The sequence below is a fragment of the Nannospalax galili genome, unplaced genomic scaffold (assembly GCF_000622305.1).
Source record: "Nannospalax galili isolate Female #2095 unplaced genomic scaffold, S.galili_v1.0 scaffold188, whole genome shotgun sequence".
NCBI lineage: Eukaryota > Metazoa > Chordata > Mammalia > Rodentia > Spalacidae > Nannospalax > Nannospalax galili.
This window is the reverse complement of record NW_008360325.1, coordinates 904,854-922,302: the sequence shown is the minus strand read 5'-3', so window position 1 is coordinate 922,302 and position 17,449 is coordinate 904,854.

The window sequence follows — 17,449 nt, the reverse complement described above, 5'->3', positions numbered from 1 at the left end:
ATATGCACACTCATGGAGCACCTCTGTGCTATGCTGACTTAGTCTTTTGGGCAGACTCAAAAGTGGTGGAACTGGGTCACATGTAGTTCTGTTTTCAGTTTTTTGAGGAACCTCCATTCTGCTGTCTACAGTAGCTGCATGAGTTTGCATTCCCACCAGCAGTGGAGGAGGGGTTCCTCTTTCCCCACATCCTTGCCAGCATTTGCTGTCAATTATTTTCATGATAATGGCTGTTCTGACCGGGGTGAGATGAAATCTCAAAGCAGCTTTAACTTGTTTCCTTATGGAGAGGATGTTGAACACTTTTTCAAGTAGATACTTGAAATAGGTATGAGCCAAGAACCTCTTATTTTTAGTTCATTAGCCCATTTTTTGGTTGGATGATTTGGTTTGGGATGTTTAATTTTCCCAGTTCTTTATATACCCTTGACATTAAGGCTTGCCTCAAATTCACTATGTAGTCCAGGCTGGCCTCAAACTCTCGGAAATCCTCCTGCCTCAGACTCCTAAATGATGAGATCATAGGTATGCAGCACCATGCCTGACTCTACCTTCTTTCAGCATGTTTATTGTGTTTTGTTTTGTGTTGTTTGTTTTTAGACAAGGTCTTACTCTATAGTCTAGGCTTCTTTATATCCCAGGCTGGCCTCAAGCTCACAGTAATCTCCCTGCCTCAGCCTGCTGGTGTTACAGGCATGAGACACCATGCCTAACCTTTAGCATGTTTTATGGGGGCAGATCGAGTAGTAGCGAACTCTCTAGGTTTTTGTTTATCTGGGATTGTCTTAATATCTCTCTCTCTCTCCTCTCTCCCTCTCTCTTTCTCTCTCTGTCTAGAAAGAGTCTCATTATATAGTTCAGACTGGCCTTAAACTTGCTGAGTAACTCAGGCTAACCTTAAATTCTCCATCCTTTGTGAGGCTGTGATGGCTGAGTGGTTAAGGTATTGGACTCAAAATTCTCCATCCTCTTGGTGCTGGAATTATTCTCCCTCTTTTTTTGAGGGACAGTTTTATCAGGTAGAGGATTGCTAATTATCAGGGTTAGCTTTTGTTTTTTGTTTTGTTTTCTTTTAGTGCTTAAAGTGCCACTGCCATTTACCCTCCAAGGTTTTTGTGAGAAATACGCCGTTAATACTATTAGAGTTCCCTTGTGTCACAATTTGCTACTTTAAAGATTCTCTGTCTGTGGTTCTAGACAGTTTGTTTACAGTGTTTCAGTGAGGGTCTGACTTTATTATCCTACTTTGCATTTGCTGAGCTTGGATGTTTGCCATCATGTATCTCATCAAAGTTAAGAAGTACTCAGCCATTATTTTCTCACATAATCTCTCTTCTCATTTGCTAGTTTAAAAAATTCAATAATACGCCTTTAATCCCAGTACTTGGGGGGCAGAGGCAGGTGGATCTTTGTGAATTTGAGGCCAACCTGGTCTACATAGCAAGTTCCAGGCCAGCTGGGGCTATAGGGAGACCCTGTCTCAAAAAGACCAAAAAAAAAAAAAAAAAAAAAAAAAAAAAAAAAGAGACACACACATGCACACTAATAGTCTCTCTTCTTCCCCCTCCTGTTCCCTCCTCTCCTTTATCTTCTCAGGCAAGTAGGCCTTTGCCAGATGCTGGCCCTCAGCCTTGGACTTCCTGGCCTCTGGCACTGTGAGCCAATACATTTTTGTTTATTATAAATTACCCACAGGGCTGGTGAGATGTCTTAGTGGGTAAAGTGCTTGTTGAAAGCATGAGGACCTGAACCCACATAAAAGCCAGGCATGGTGGCTGCATGTCTGCACTCCAGCACTGGGGAGTACTGACAGGCAGATCCTGGGACTTGCTGGCCAGCCAGTCTAGCCAAAATGATGAGCTCCAGGTTCAGTGAGAGGCCCTGTTTCAAAAAATAAGGTGGAGGGGCTGGAGAGATGGCTCAGGGGTTAAGAGCATGGGCTGCTCTTGCAGAGGACCCAAGTTCAATTCCTGGCACCCACATGGTAGCTAACAACCATCCATAACTCCAGTTCCGGGGATCCAATGCCCTCTTCTGGCCTCCATGGGCATTGCATGACATGGATACACTTAACACACATGCAGGCAATACATTCATACACATAAAGGAAAAATAATGTAGAGGAAGACACCAGACACTCATACAAGCATGCACAAGTAAGTACACCCCACATTCTTATGCACTGACAGTTATCCAGACCCTGATATTCTGTTACAGTGCATGAAAGGGACTTGGATACAAGCCTTGGTTGGGAAGCTGCAGGCCTTCTAATAGACTCTAGAGAGTCAAAGTAGCTATATCAGACAGATCCTGCCAGATTGTCATCCAGATGGGTAGTCAGGACCCTGGCACTCCTTGCTTCATCATCTTCCATGGTCTCACACTACATAAAGAACTTACAACTCAATAATGAAAAGACAGATGACTTGAAAACTGGACAAAGATCTGCATACCCAGTTCTCCAAAGAAAATATACAAGTGGTAAATGAGCATCTGAGAAGGTGTGTGGCATTGTCAGCCCACAGGAAAGTGCAACCAGAACACAGTGAGAAGCTGCTTCACACCCACTAGGGTGTCATGCTAGATAGTTGGTGCTCTGCAAGAAAGCCACATCGAATTCCCTGAAACCTGTGTGATGCCCTAGATGGCAAAGCTGTCATGAATTTGAGAGTAGGGCTCATCCTAAATCATCTGGATGTGCTGTAGAGGCAATCACCTGTATCCTCAGGAGAAAGAGGCATCTGCTCCGGTGGTTGGTTTGTTTCAGTTTTGACAGGCCCAGGCTGGCCTCAAACCTGCCATTCTTTTAACTATTTGCCTTTCAAGTGCTAAGAATATAGGTGTGTACCACCATGCCAGATGTCAGGGAGCACTTGGAAGAGAGAGAGAGAGAGAGAGAGAGAGAGAGAGACAGAGACAGAGACAGAGACAGAGACAAAAAAAAACCAGGCGGGCAGTGAACAATTGTATTAGAAATAAAATCTGGGGTCCAAGGACTCCACTGATCCTACACAAAGAATACAGGAACAAAGTGAAAGTAACTGGGCAAGGCAGCTCTTTTGCAACAGGATACATTACATTATTCAGATTGAGCAAGCTCAGTCAACCCAGAAGTTTGATTGGTTTTTATCCCTAGCTAGAGAACTGTATCTTTTCTGCACTGGCTGGGGTCAGACCTCATAGTCTTTTTCAGTGGGGTAGTTTTAAAAGAATTGGTGCAAAGGAAATGAAGGAGAAGGGGGAAAGTTGGATGAAAGGAGTTATAGTGTTTGACAAAAAAGACTGATAATGTATTGCTTCTCACAGTAGGGACCCATCCATACACACGACTGGCAGTAAAATGGCGCTGCAACTTTGGAAAATGGGCTACAGGACCCCAAGAGCACAAACCCAGAGATAGCAAAGGAGTGAGCCATTCCACTTCTCAGGAGTACACCCAGGAAGTGTGAGATATACGTCCAAGTAGTAACTTGTCTGTTAATATTACAGCATTATTACTCACAGGCACCCGTGTCCAGCTGATGAGTGCAGGATGTGTGAAAACAGTGGAATATTGTTCAGTGCTTTGTGCTTCTTAGTGTCTTATGGAAATTTCTTTTTATTTATATATTTTAAATTATATATTTTTTCATTTATTATTTTATATCTATGAGTGTATTGCCTGCATGTATATAAGTGCATCCGTGTCATGCAATGCCCAAAATCAGAAGAGGGTGCTGGATTCCCCTGGGACTGGAGTTATAGACAGTTGTTAGCCAGTCATGTGGATGCTGAGACTTGAACCTGGGTCCTCTGCAAGAGCAGACAGTGCTCTTAGCCACTGAGCTGTCCCTACTGAAATTTTTTTCATTGTTCCTTTGTTGTTGTTGTTTTGGTCTTTTTGAGACAGGGTCTCCCTTTAGCCCCAGCTGCCCTGGAACTCACTATGTAGACCAGGCTGGACTTCATCTCACAGAGATCCACCTGCCTCTGCCTCCCAAGTGCTGGGATTAAAGACCTGCCATCAGGCCTGGCTCCCTCCAGGAATTTCTTACTCAAGATGCACCAGCACCCTTTATTCCTTGGACATCTTTATATCTGGAAGGTGCCACCCACCGTGGGTCTCCCTCCTCATCAACCCTTCCTGGAAAGACCCTCACCCAGAGGCATATCTCTTAGTTGATTCCAGATGTAATAAAACTGGCAATTAAAATCAACCATCCTATTTGTTTTTATTGTTTCTGAATTTTTGTTTCTCCCAACACACACACACACACACACACACACACACACACACACACTTCTGACTTTTTTCTAATTAAGAGGATTTTGTTTGATGGTATACGAATTTTCTCATTCTAGCTTGTTTTCTGTTTTGGAGTGTATATCCTGTTTTCATTCTTTCAGCGGTTACCATTGAGTTTTAGTGTGCATGTTTAGTTTAACCATGTGTATAGACTGAGCGCTCTTCGTTGCTGTGACAAAATGCCTGAATAAAGCTGCTGAAGGAGGGATTTCTTTTGGCTCCCAGCTGCAGGGGTTTCTGCACATCACTGTGGGGAGGGTGTGGGCGAGTAGCACAGCTTACATCAAGGTGGCCAGGAGAGAGCAGAGGGGAGAGACGGTGCCTTGCCATTGGCTTTTCTCCCCTTTTCTCTTTTTTTCTATTCAGGCCCCCAGCCTTTGGAATGCTGCCCCCACATTCATGGCAGGTTTTCCCTGTTAGTCCCCCTGGAGATTCCCTCACAGACACACTGAGAGGCAAGCTTTACTAATCTTCTAGGTACTTCTCAATCCAATCATGTTGGCAGCCAATGCCAACACCCTAAGCACCATACTAAGTCTAAATTAAAGAACATTTGTAAGCCGGGTGTGGTGGCACACACCTTTAGACTCAGCACTTGGGAGGCAGAGGCAGACAGATCTTTGTGAGTTCAAGGCCAGCCTGGTCTACATAGTGAGTTCCAGGCCAGCTGGGGCTCCAGAGAGACCCTGTCTCAAAGACCAGAAAAAAAAAAAAAGAACATTTGTAGTATAGCTGTTTCCTCTGGGCTGGACATGACCATTAATGTCTTGAAATAGAGCATCTGTGATGACCTGCGCAGGCCCCTCATGAGATCAAGCCTACTAACATTACCACAGGGCGAGACAAGGTAGAGTCATGAGACTCTGGAGACTCATGAGATCACTCCTTTAGCCAAGATTCCAGTAACTGCTATATAAGAGGTCTAGGGGCTGGAGAGATGGCTCAGTGGTTAAGAGCACTGGCTGCTCTTGCAGAGGACCTGGGTTCAATTCCCAGCATCCACATGGCAGCTAACAACTGAACAGATAAACAATTGGCTGAGGTGGGACTTCTTGGTAGTGCAGCTGCCTGTGAGTCACCTGTGCTCCTATAACACCAGTAAACTCAGTGGTTCACCTAGCTGGACTGGGATGGAACTCTTTCTTGTTTTTCTCTATAAGTGCCTCTCTGGGAAAAGTCATACATGTTAATTCCCTGTCTGTGAATACAGGGCTTTTCCTAGACTCTCTTTTGAGACCAGAGGCTACTCTAAGACCAGGTGCTACCCAGGATCTACTTACTCTGCGGTCACTCAGAATGCCAAGTGGCCACCCCTGAAGCAAGCCGAACATCTTGGAGTGCTGAAATTACACTTGCTGTGTTGAGCACTTAGCACAGTATTTTGGCTTCAGAAAGCCATTTCTTGGGCTAGGGAGATGGCTCAGTGGGTAAAGCACTTGTCAAGCAGGCATGAAGACCTAAGTTCAGATGCACAGCACTTGGGAGGGAGAGGCAAGTGGACATCTATGAGTTCCAGGACAGCCTGGTCTATATAGTGAGCTCCAGGCCAGCCAGAAGAGCCTAGTGAGACCCTGTCTCCACCATGTCTCAAAAAGACCCCACACACTACTACCACCACTATCACTATCAAAAATAACAACCAATTGACTGTAACATGAGGATTGGGTGTGGGCTCAAGTCTATTCATTGAGCACACTAGGAAAGTGCTATACCACTGAGCTATGTCTCTAGCCCCCTTATATGATTATATTTATGCTAATACTATGGTGTATCAAGGACTGTAGCTTTGTATTGTTTTGAATCAGGAAGTATCAATCTTCTGGGTCTGTCCTGTGCCCCCCACCCTTTCCCTAAGTTTATTGAACTCATCGGAGTCCCTTGATTTACCATATAAATCTAAGACTTTTTTATTTAAAAAAATAAATTTTTTGTGTTTATGATTTTTATTTGTATGTGTTTGATGATTTGCCTGAATGTATGTAAGTGCACCTCTGTCGTGCAGTACCCTGGCCTACATAAGATGACCTTGTAGCTCAGTGATGGACAGCTTAACCAGTGTGCACATAGTCCTGGGCTTGGTCCCAGCCTTGAAAAAAAGTTTAGAAGTATTCAGTTATTTGCTCCTAGTGAGGGAGAGCACAGGTAAGGACACAGGTAAGGACGAGACGAGGATGTGCTGTTCAAGGTCTGATGGGTGGCTGGGCAACACCCCTGTACACAAAGTCCTTTATTTTCATTTTATCCCTGAAATTGTCATTTTAAAAATAACATGTTTACAAAAGCAGAGGTTCTTCCAAATAGGGAGATGTCAGAGTCTCAGGGGTTTCTTGATTTTCTTATGTATTCTGTTTGCTTGCTTGCTTTAGGGCTAGATTAGAGAGTTTGCTCTAAGAGGATCTGTTTTGGACTTCCCTGGCTACAAAAGCTACTTCCTGCTTATTAATATTCAAACACATCAATTATTCATCTGTGCTTGGTCACGTTATGCATTCCAAGTCATCCATTTCCTGTTCTCTTTCTGAAAGAAAGCTTTGAGTCCAGCCACTCCACGGGGAAGGCATGTAGGTGGGACTCAGGCCTGACTCAGAGGGCTGGCCCTGGACAGCTCATGTCTGAGGTCACATCACAGGAGAGGCCTCTGCCCTTAAGAACAGAATCTGTCCCAACAACTTTTCTGGCTTCCTGATGACTTGCCTGCCCCAATCCTGAGTGGTCCAGGAGAGGTCGGCAATTTATCAAGTTGCAAGACTAGACCACTGACGATTTTGCACTTTCAACTCTGCCCTCTTCATGTTGGCAGCAAATCTCATCAGAACACAATGATAGAAGGGCATGGTGAGCAGTCAGAACTACTGTGATCAGCCAGTAGGGAAGCTGAACTTCAGGGAGGAAAGGGCTCAGGCAGAGCCACTACACCAGTCAGGTGCAAAGACAGGGAGACTCCATCTCAACACAATTTGCTGTCAGCTTCCACATGGACTCACCAGAGGGAAAGGGGACCAGGATACATCGGTTATAACCCAGGGTGCCAACTTCGAGACTAAATCCATGACCAGCAAGACAAAACTGCCTGCTTTTCTTTTTTTTTTTTTTCTTTTGATCTTTTTGAGACAGGGTCTCCCTGTAGCCCCAGCTGGCCTGAACTCACAGAGATCTGCCTGCCTCTGCCTCCCAAGTGCTGGGATCAAAGGCATGTGCCACCATGCCCGGCTAAGATTTATATATTTTTATTTTATATATATATATATGAGTGTTATGTCTGCATGTATGTATGTGTACTATGTACATGCCTGGTGCCTGAGGAGGCCAGAAGAGGGTATTGGCTCCTCTGGAACTGGAGTTATGGATAGTTTTTGGCTGCCATGTGGGTACTGGGAACCAAATCTGGGTCCTTTGCATGAGAAGCAAGTGCTTAATTGCTGAGTCATCTCTCCAGACCCATCTTTTTATTTATTTTATTTTATTCTATTTTTGGTCTTTTTGAGACAGGGTCTCCCTGTATCCCCAGCTGTCCTGGAACTCACTATGTAGACCAGGCTGGCCTTGAACTCACAGAGATCCGCCTGCCTCTGCCTCCGGAGTGCTGGACTACAGGCGTGCACCACCAGGCATGCATATGTATGATGTGTGTCTGTGGATGGACATGCACAAGCGGTCAGAGGACAATTTGTGAAGTTGATTTCCTCACTTTTATTATGTTCTGAGGACCAGTTAAGCCGTCTGTATGTATGTATTTGTTTATTTAGCCTGCCTTTGTTTTTTTTCTTAAATATTTTATTTTTTAATCTTATTTATTTTATGTGTATGAGTGTTATGCCTGCAGGTATGTAAGTGCACCTGTGTCGTGCATTGCCCATGGAGGACAGAAGAGGCTGTAGGATCCCCTGGAACTGGAGTTACGAACAGTTGTTAGCTGCCATGTGGGTGCTAGGATTCGAACCCGGGTCTTCTGCAAGAACAGTGTTCTTATCTGCTGAGCCCCTAGCTTGCCTTTCTTTAAAGACCACGATGGTTAATCCAACCTGCCTGCATAGTTTACTCACACTTTTTTTTTCTTTTTTTTTCAATTTTATTTATTTTTATGTGTACGTGTATATTGCCTGCATGTAGGTAAGTGCACCTGTGTCGTGCAATGCCTATGGAGGTAAGAAGAGGCTGTCAGATCCCCTGGACTGGAGCTATGAACAGTTGTTAGCTGCCATGTGGGTGCTGGGATTTGACCCCAGGTCTTCTACAAGAACAACCACCAGTGTTCTTAACCACTGAGCCATCTTTCCAGCCCCTATTTCTTTCTTCATTTTTTAAAATAAGATTTTACTTATTTTTATTTAATGTGTATGCGCATATTGCCTGCATGTAGATAAGTGCACCCATGTCATGCAAAGCCCTCGGAGGACAGAAGAGGCCGTCAGATCCCCTGGAACTGGACTTACATACAGTTGTTAGCTGCCATGTGGGTGCTCGGATTTGACCCCAGGTCTTCTGCAAGAACAACAAGTGTTCTTAACTGCCAAGCCATCTCTCCAGCCCCATATAAAAAATTACATTATTGCTGGGTGTGGGCACCGACGCCTTTAATTCCAACACATGGGAGGCAGAGGCAGGCAGATCTCTGTGACTTTAAGGCCAGTCTGGTTTACACAGTGAGTTCCAGGCCAGCCCCCACTACAGGGAGAAGTCAGAAGACAACTTGTGGGAGTTGGTTCTCCCCTTCTACCAGGTAGATCCTAAGGGGAGAACAGCCTTGGTGGCAACCAACTTTACCAGCTGAGCCATCTTGCCAGCCCACTCACACTTTCTTGATCATGTTGTCACTTCAGGCTGGTGACCTAGGACAAGTTAGTTAGCTTCAGCCTGCGTGTGGTAGGTTGAGTAATGGCCCTCAATGACCCTTCAGTCCTGATGACTGAAACCTGTGACTGCCTTATGACAAAGAACTTGCAGATGTAATGAAATTGAAGCCTTGGAAAAGGGTAGGGGTGGGGCCTAAGGCTATCACAGGTGCCCTTGAGAGAGAGGCAAAGGGACATTAGAGGAGATGGAATGTGACTAGAAAGCGAAGTGATGGCTCTGTAAATCTGCCGGCAGCTATGGGACCCTGTAAGTCATGGAATGCTGGCAACTATGGGCATCCAAAGGAAGCAAGGGTCCCTTTGTCCCGTGAGTCCCCAGAGGGAGTGTGATCTGCAGGACACTTTGAGTTCAGAGGGCTGGCCTCTAGAGCTGAGCATACATTCCTATTGCTTTAAGTCACATAGTCTGTGGTCATTTGTCACAACGCCCTTTGGGAATGGAGACCCCACGTCACCCTGTCTGTAAGCCAGGGAGGGTTCAGATGTGAGGGGCATGTGTAAGGTGTGTGTATGAGATAACAGGGGTGAGGTGTCTCTGTGAGATGAGGTTGATGTAACAGTGTGTGAGGTGCAGGGGGTGTCAGGTGCACCTGTGAGATGGTGCAAGGTACTCATTCAAAGTGTATGTGTAAGATGTGTTCTGTATGAAATGCAAGTATGACGTGGGGGATGCACATGTGAGGTGGCGTGAAGTTGGTGAGGTGGTATGAAGTTGGGGCATGTGGGGGTCTGGCGGGAGTGAGGTGGGGGTGTCAGGTGTACCTCTGAGATGGTGTCATCTGCATCTGGGGTGTGTGTGTGTGTGTGTGTGTGTGTGTGTGTGTGTGAAGTGGGGATGTGAGGGATGAGTGCAAGTGAGGTGCAGGTATGGGGTGGGAGTGTGATATGCACATGGGTATGTGGTACCCTTGTGAGGCACATGTGTATGTCTGGGATGAGATGCAGGTGCCAGGTGTGGTTGTGAGGGGCCTGGGCATGCGTGCCCTGGGGAGCAGCTTCTGCTCCATGCACATGGACTGCTCAGATGTCCTCTGACCACCTAGGCTTTGCCCCCCCACTCCCCAGGCAGCCTGGGACAGGTCTTTCAAGCTCCTCCAGAGGCAGAAGTGATGCTTGCATCCCTCAGGCACCTCTGCCCAGGCAGGCCCCAGCCTCAGCTTCCTCCTGGCTCAGCAGTCTCATACCACAAGCAAGCCTGGACGTGCTACCTTCAGTCTTCACGTTCTCCCTAACATGTTGAAGTGCTAGGTCCTCGGCTTTGTGACCACAGAATGGATCCCAGCGGTGGGTAGCTCTGACGCCAGGTTGCTTTCCCATCCTGTGCACAGGTTGGGGGGAGGTTGATAGTGAGCTGGTGTTAGCCCTTAGCCTGTGTGCTCTCCGACCTGGGGTCAGTTTCCTTGGTTAATCTGAAACCAATCTTTCCAGGAGAGGCCAGGAGGATGAGGAAGCCAGGTTGCTGGCCCTGTGCTCTGGCCTGGTTGGCTCTGTCCTTCATGGGCTGCGGACTGTCTACCTCTCCTGGTGATCAGAAATGTTTGGACTACCCAGAGGTCTTTGCAGATGAGACCAGTGTCTCCAGGCCCTGGCTTTGCATCTCTGGCTTATGGCAGAGATGCAAAACGTGGTGCAGATGCCTGTGTCTTAATGCCTCATGGTGTAGACCTTTTAGCCCAAGCTGTGGCTGTTAAGTGGGCCAAGGGTAGGAACTCTACTGAACAGAGTTAGGGGAGGTTCTGAAGTAAAAAAAGATGGTGTGACTGTAACTGATTTAAAGGATACATATTAAACTATTAGAGCTAAGCTTATTCAAGATGTTGCCAGTAAAGAAGAGGCTGGGGACTACCCCCACTGTACTGTTCTGGCACAGTCTATGGCTGAGGAAGCGGTGAGATGATCACCAAGGCACTAATGCTGTGGAGATCAGGAGAGGTGTGATGTTGGCTGCTGCTGCTGCTGTAATCCCAGAACTGAACAAGCTGTCCAAACCTGATAGCTACAAAGAAACTGTTACTCAGATTGCTGCAATTTATGCAAATGGAGACAAAGGACTTGGCAACATCATTTCTGATGCAATGAGAAAGGCTGGAAGAGAGGGTGTCCACCGGCAAAGGGTGGAAGATGCTCAATAATGAACTAGAGACCTCCGCATATTTTATTAACACATCAAAAAGCCAAAAATGTAGGATTGAGAGACGACTCAGTGGTTAAGAGCAATGGCTGCTCTTGGAGAGGACCTAGGTTTGGTTCCCAGCACCCACATGGCAGCTAACAACCATCCGTAACTCCAGTTTCAGGGGATCTAATGCTCTTTTCTGGCCTCTGCAGGCACTGCACAATATGGGTCACATACATGTATGCAGGCAAAACATGCATACACAAAATAAAAGTTAACTTTGGGGTTTATTTTTTTATTTTTGGCCTTTTTGAAACAGGGTCTCCCTGTAGTCCCAGCTGTCCTGAAACTCACTATGTAGACCAGACTGGCCTTGAACTCACAGAGATCCACCTGCCTCTGTCTCCCAGGTGCTGGGACTACAGGCGTGTGCCACCACACTCGGCTGGGTGTTTGTTTTTTTTTTTTTGTGACAGGGTCTCTCTGTAGCTCCAGCTCCAGCCTAGAACTCACTATGTAGACCAGACTGGCCTCAATCTCACAGAGATCTACATGTTTCTCGAGTGCTGAGATTAAAGATGTATGCCACCATGCCCCAGCATTTTTTTAAGGTTTTATTTTAAATTATGTGTACCTGTATGTGTCGGTGTACACATGTGTGTGGAGGCCAGAAAAGGGTATACACGTAGAGGTCAGAGGAAAACTTTTGGGAGTCAGATCTTTTCTTCTACCATGTACGTCTCTGGGGGTTGGTAGCCTACATGTTTGTAATAAGTGCCTTCACCTGCCAGCCTATCAAATGTTTATTTTTTTTAAGATTAATTTAAAAATTTATTATTTTTATTTTATACGTATGAGTGTATTGCCTGTATGTAGGTATGTACACCCATGTCATGCAATGCCTGCATAGGTCAGAAAAGGGCACTGGATCTCTTGGAACTGGAGTTACAGATGGTTGTTAGCCACCATGTGGGTACTGGGAATCAAACCTGGGCCTTCTGCAAGAGCAGCCGGTGCTCTTAACCACTGAGCCATCTCTCCAGTCCTCAGATTTATTAATTTCTTATGTGTACATATGTACATATGTATGTATGTGCCTGCATGTATGTATGTGCACTATGTATGTGCCTGATACCCAAGGAGGTCAGAAAAGGGCATGGATCATCTAGAGCTGGAGTTACAAGAGGTTGTGAGCTGTTATGTGGGTGCTGGGAACTGAACCCAGGTCCTCTGCAAGAGCAGCAAGTGCTCCTAATTGCTGAGCCATCTCTTCAGCCCCTTGTCAAATGATTTTTGACAGAGATGCCAAGACAAAGGATGGTCTGTTAAATACACGGTGTTGGGAAAACTGGATATCCACATACAGAAAAGTGAGAATGGACCCTATCTCACACTTCATACAAGTACCAACTCAAGATGGATTAAAGCCTTAAATATAAGGCCTGAAAGTATAAAACTAGTAGGAAAAACAAAGGGAAAGCTCTGCAGTGATTTCATGGGTGAGATCCCAACAGCACCTGTAATGGAAACACAGATGAAATGGGATTCCAGCAGAGTGAAGAGGTTCAGCTACAGCAAGGGAAACAGCAGAGTGAAGACAGCAGGGAGAAGATGCTGGCTGCTCCAGCACATCCTAGGTAAGGGACAGATGCCAAAGCACACAGGGAGCTCAGACTACTCCACATCAAGGAAACAATCTAAAAAAAGAGCAACAACCCAAATACACAAAAAATAGGAAAGAGATGAAAACGCTCAACACCACTACTGGGGAAATGCAAATTCCAACCACAACGAGAGAGCACCTCACACCTGCTCAACTGGCTACTAGAAAAGATGAAAGGCAAGAAGTGTTGGTGAGGCCCTGGGAAAGAGGAACCTTGTACATAATGGTAGGTGTGCAAATTAGTGCAGACACTTCAGAAAACCATTTGGAGGTTCTCAAACAAACAAACAAAAGCCCAACAAACTAAAAATAGCCAGGTGTGATGATGCATGCCTTTAGTTCCAGCACTCCTGTGGCAGAGGCAGGGGGATCTCTCTGAGTTCCAGGCCAGCCTGGTCTACATAGTGAGTTCTAGGCCAGCTGGGGCTACAGGGAGACCCTGTCTCAAAAAGATCCAAATAAATAAATTCCTAAAAATTTTGTTTCGCCTGCATGTGAGTAAGTGCACCATGTGCATGCCTGGTGCCTGAGGAGGCCAGAAGGGATGAGATCCCCTGGAACTGGAAGAGCTCCCATGTGTGAGCTGCCATGTGGGTGCTGGGAACCAAACCTGGCTCCTCTGGAAGGGCAGGAAGTGCTCTTAACTCCTGAGCCATCTCTCTAGCCCCCATACTACTCTTTTTTAAAGATATATTTTTTAATTATTTTAATTTTATGATCATATTGCCTACGTGTATGTAAACGCATCCATGCCGTGCAATGCCTGTGGAAGTCAGAAGAGGGTGTGGGATCTCTTAGAACTGGAATTACAGTTGTGAGCTGCCATGTGGTACTGGGAGCTGCATGCCTACCAGCAGTATCTGATAGCCTCTGTTCCCCCTCCTCAGAAGCACTTGTGCTGTCAGACTTCATTTCTGCACACCTGAGGTGCTGGTAACTCATGAGTCTTGGTCTGTGCTCCCCACCACTCGAATGTTGAAACCTAAGCTCCAGCATGCACAATGATATTGGGACGTGGGGTCTATGGAGATTAGCTCTTAAGGGTAGAACCCTGAAGAATGGGATTAGTGCTCTTATAAAAGGGGATTGCAGGGTGGGGGAGATGGCTTAGTGGGTAACACATTTGCTGGACAAGCAGGAGGACCTGAGTTCAAATCCCTGGAACCCATGTGAAAAGTCTGGCGAAGTCACACATGCCTGTAACTCCAGAGCTGTGCAGGGCAGACGCAGGAAGATCACTGGGGCTTGCTGGTCCCAGCATAGCTCCAGGCTCAGTGAGAGACCGTGTCAAGGGGATAGAGCAGAGAATAGAGCAGGACACCCAATTTCCTCTTCTGGCCTCTGGGCCCACACCCCTGCACATCCATGTGTGAATATACCACACTCATCCACACATACACATTAAAAAAGGGTGTGTGTGGCAGAGAGATGCCTTGTCCCCTCTTCTTCCACCAAATAAGGGGGCAGCAAAAAGACATCATCTGGGCTGGAGAGATGGCTCAGCAGTTAAGAACTCATACTGCTCTCCAAAGGACACAAGTTTGGTTCCCAGCACCCATGTCCTGCAGCTCACAACGGTGTGTAATTCCAGCCAGGAGATCCAACACCCTCTTCTGCCCTTCTGGCCACCTCAGGTACCTGCACACATGTGCATAAACCTACACACAGATACATACACAGACACACAGATATACACACACACAGGTATGTGCACACATATAATATACAATAAATCTTGGAAAAAAGACATCATTTAGGGACCACAACCACACAAACATTGATCTTGGACCTCTGATCCTCTAGAACTGTGACAGTAAATTCCTGTCATTTATAAGCAACTCAGCCATTTGTAGTTTGTCAGAGGAATCCAAATGGCTGGAGACAGTTTGCATTTGCAGTACCAAATGGACTTAAGTTTTGTTTTGTTGAGACAGTGTCTTACTATGTAGCTCTAGATATCCTGAAACACTATGTAGACCAGGCTGACCTCACATTCTCATAAATCCACCTGTCTGCTTCCTGAGTATGAGATCAAGGATGTCTGCTACCTCATCTGGCTGGGCCTAAGTTTTTATTCCATTTATCAACCATGGTGAAGTTCTTATTTTTACCCATATTTTTATGAGGTTGTTGATCTTATGAATTTAGACATTCTTTTTATAGTATGGACATGAATCCTTATCTTATATAACTTGTTCCAGTTTTAGACATATTTTCACTATTTTATGGTGATACTGAAAAACAGAAATTGCTAAAGAGTGGAGGGAGCCCTTAAAAACTGTGTACCTCTTCACCTTCTTACTTAGCTCTATGTGCATCTATTACCAAAAGAAAAAAAAAAATGAATGAAATGTGAACTAAGACAAAAGAGGGTCAGAGAGCTGGCTTAGCGTGGAGCTGGCTTGGCAGGTAGTTGGCTTGGTGGGGAGCTGGCTTAGCAGGTAAAGTGCTAGCTGTACAAGCATGAAGACATGAGTTTCATCCCCAGAACCCAGATGAAAAAGCAGGTGTGGTGGTGTGCTCTTGTAAACTCAGTGTTGGAAAGGCAGAAACAGGATGATCCATGGTGCTATCCTAACAAGTGCTGAGCTGTAGGCCAAAGAGAGACTCTTATCTTTCACTCACTGGAATACAGGCAGGCTGTATAGTAGAGCAGTGGGTTCTGGGGACCCAATCCTCCTGCTTGAGCAGGAAGGGCTTTAAACAGTGAGCTATCTCCTGAGCTCTGTATGCATTTTTATTTTGTTTTTGAGACAGGGTCTCCCTGTAGCCCCAGCTGGCCTGGAACTTGCTATGCAGACCAGGCTGGCCTCTATCTCACAGAGATCCACCTGCCTCTGCCTCCCAAGTGCTGGGACTACAGGCGTGTGCCACCACACCTGCCATGATACAAAGTATTTTAAGAGGCTGACAGGAAGCAAACTGGGCATAAAGGTATATACCTAAAATATCAGCTTTGGGGAGGTTGAGGCAAAAGGATAGCATTTTTTTTTTTTTTTTTTTTTTTTTTGTCTTTCAGAGACAGGGTCTCCCTGTAGCTCCAGCTGTCCTGGAACTCACTATGTAGACCAGGCTGGCCTTGAACTAACAGAGATCCGCCTGCCTCTGAGTGCTATCCTTGGCCGGGTGTGGTGGCGCACAGCTTTAATCCCAGCACTTGGGAGGCAGAGGCACCCTCTTCTGGCCTCCACAAGCATTGCACACATGTTGTGCACTTACATACATGCAGGCAAAACACTCATACATATAAAAATAAATTTTAAAAGATGTACATTCCACAGAGCAGGAAATGTCCCAAATACAACACGATATTGGGATGCTGGGGGACAAAAAACAAAAAGCAAGCAAACAAAACCTAAGAAAGTAAGCATACTCTATAAACTTGTGAGTAGGAGTTTCCTATTTCAAAGCTGGAGGAATGGGGTTCAAATTCTCTTCTACAATCAACACAAGTCTCTAGCTTGTCTAGACTTTAGATCACAGGTTTTGTCTGACCATCTCTAAACGGTCACCCTGAGGCTTGAGTAACCAACCTGCTTACAAGGCAGTCTCTTAGGAGCAGTTTGCATTACCCCAGTTCACACAGCAACTTCCTCCTGTACTGGAGTCCATCCACTGAAGACACAAGGAGGTGACAGGATGGGGGAGGGGGGCTTCCAGGCAGCCTCTCCAGAGGGCCAGCTGCAGGCCTCTCAGCCGCACCCACCATTCGTTCGGGAGGTTGAGGTAGGAGAGATGGGGGAGAAGGATGGGGAGCAGGATGAGGAGCAAGGGCCACCTTGTCACTGCATCCTTTCATCCGGACGGACATTCAGCAGTGGCCTCCAGAGCCAGAGGCAGCTCGACGTCGGGGTCTGAGTTTTGAGGCCGAAGCCTGGCTCCTTTCCTCACCCCCCGACCTGTAACTGCTTCGGTGGCTTCCTCCTTCTCAGCGCGGCCCCGGGAATGCAACCTCAACTCTTGCACACAGTAGGCGCTCCACGCACCATGTACATGCCCACTGCAGCCAGCGCAGGGCCGAGGCTTCTGCCCCGTAAGCCCAGGCGATCCGGACAGCGGGAACCGGCGGCTAACCGGAGCCGGAGGCGACGAGGCCAGCCCTTCCCAACGGCACCGCCCCCTCAGAACCCACAGGCCGAGTCGCCCCTAGCAACAGCAGCCGGCGCCTTCCTCGGGCTGCGCTGATTGGCCGAACTCCAGGCGGACTGCTGCGTCACTTCCGGCAGCCGGAGGCGGCGGAGGAAACCGAGGGGCGGCCATCTTGGGTCCGTGAGGCTCCTGAGGTGCCGGGGAGCGGCAGCGGCGGCCGGCAGGGCGGAGACTAGGCGGAAGGCGAGCGGGAACGGGGACCGCAGCCTGGCCTGGGCTCCTCCTCCGCGGCTCCCTCCATGGTCGGCGCCCTCAGTCCTCGGCGGCCTGTCTTGCGCTCCACCTCCGCCACCTCCTCCGGGGCCGCGGGCCGCGCCGAGTGGAGGCCGCGGGGCTGAGCTGCGGCGCTGCGGGCGGGGAGCCGCGGGCAGGCGAGGGGTGCG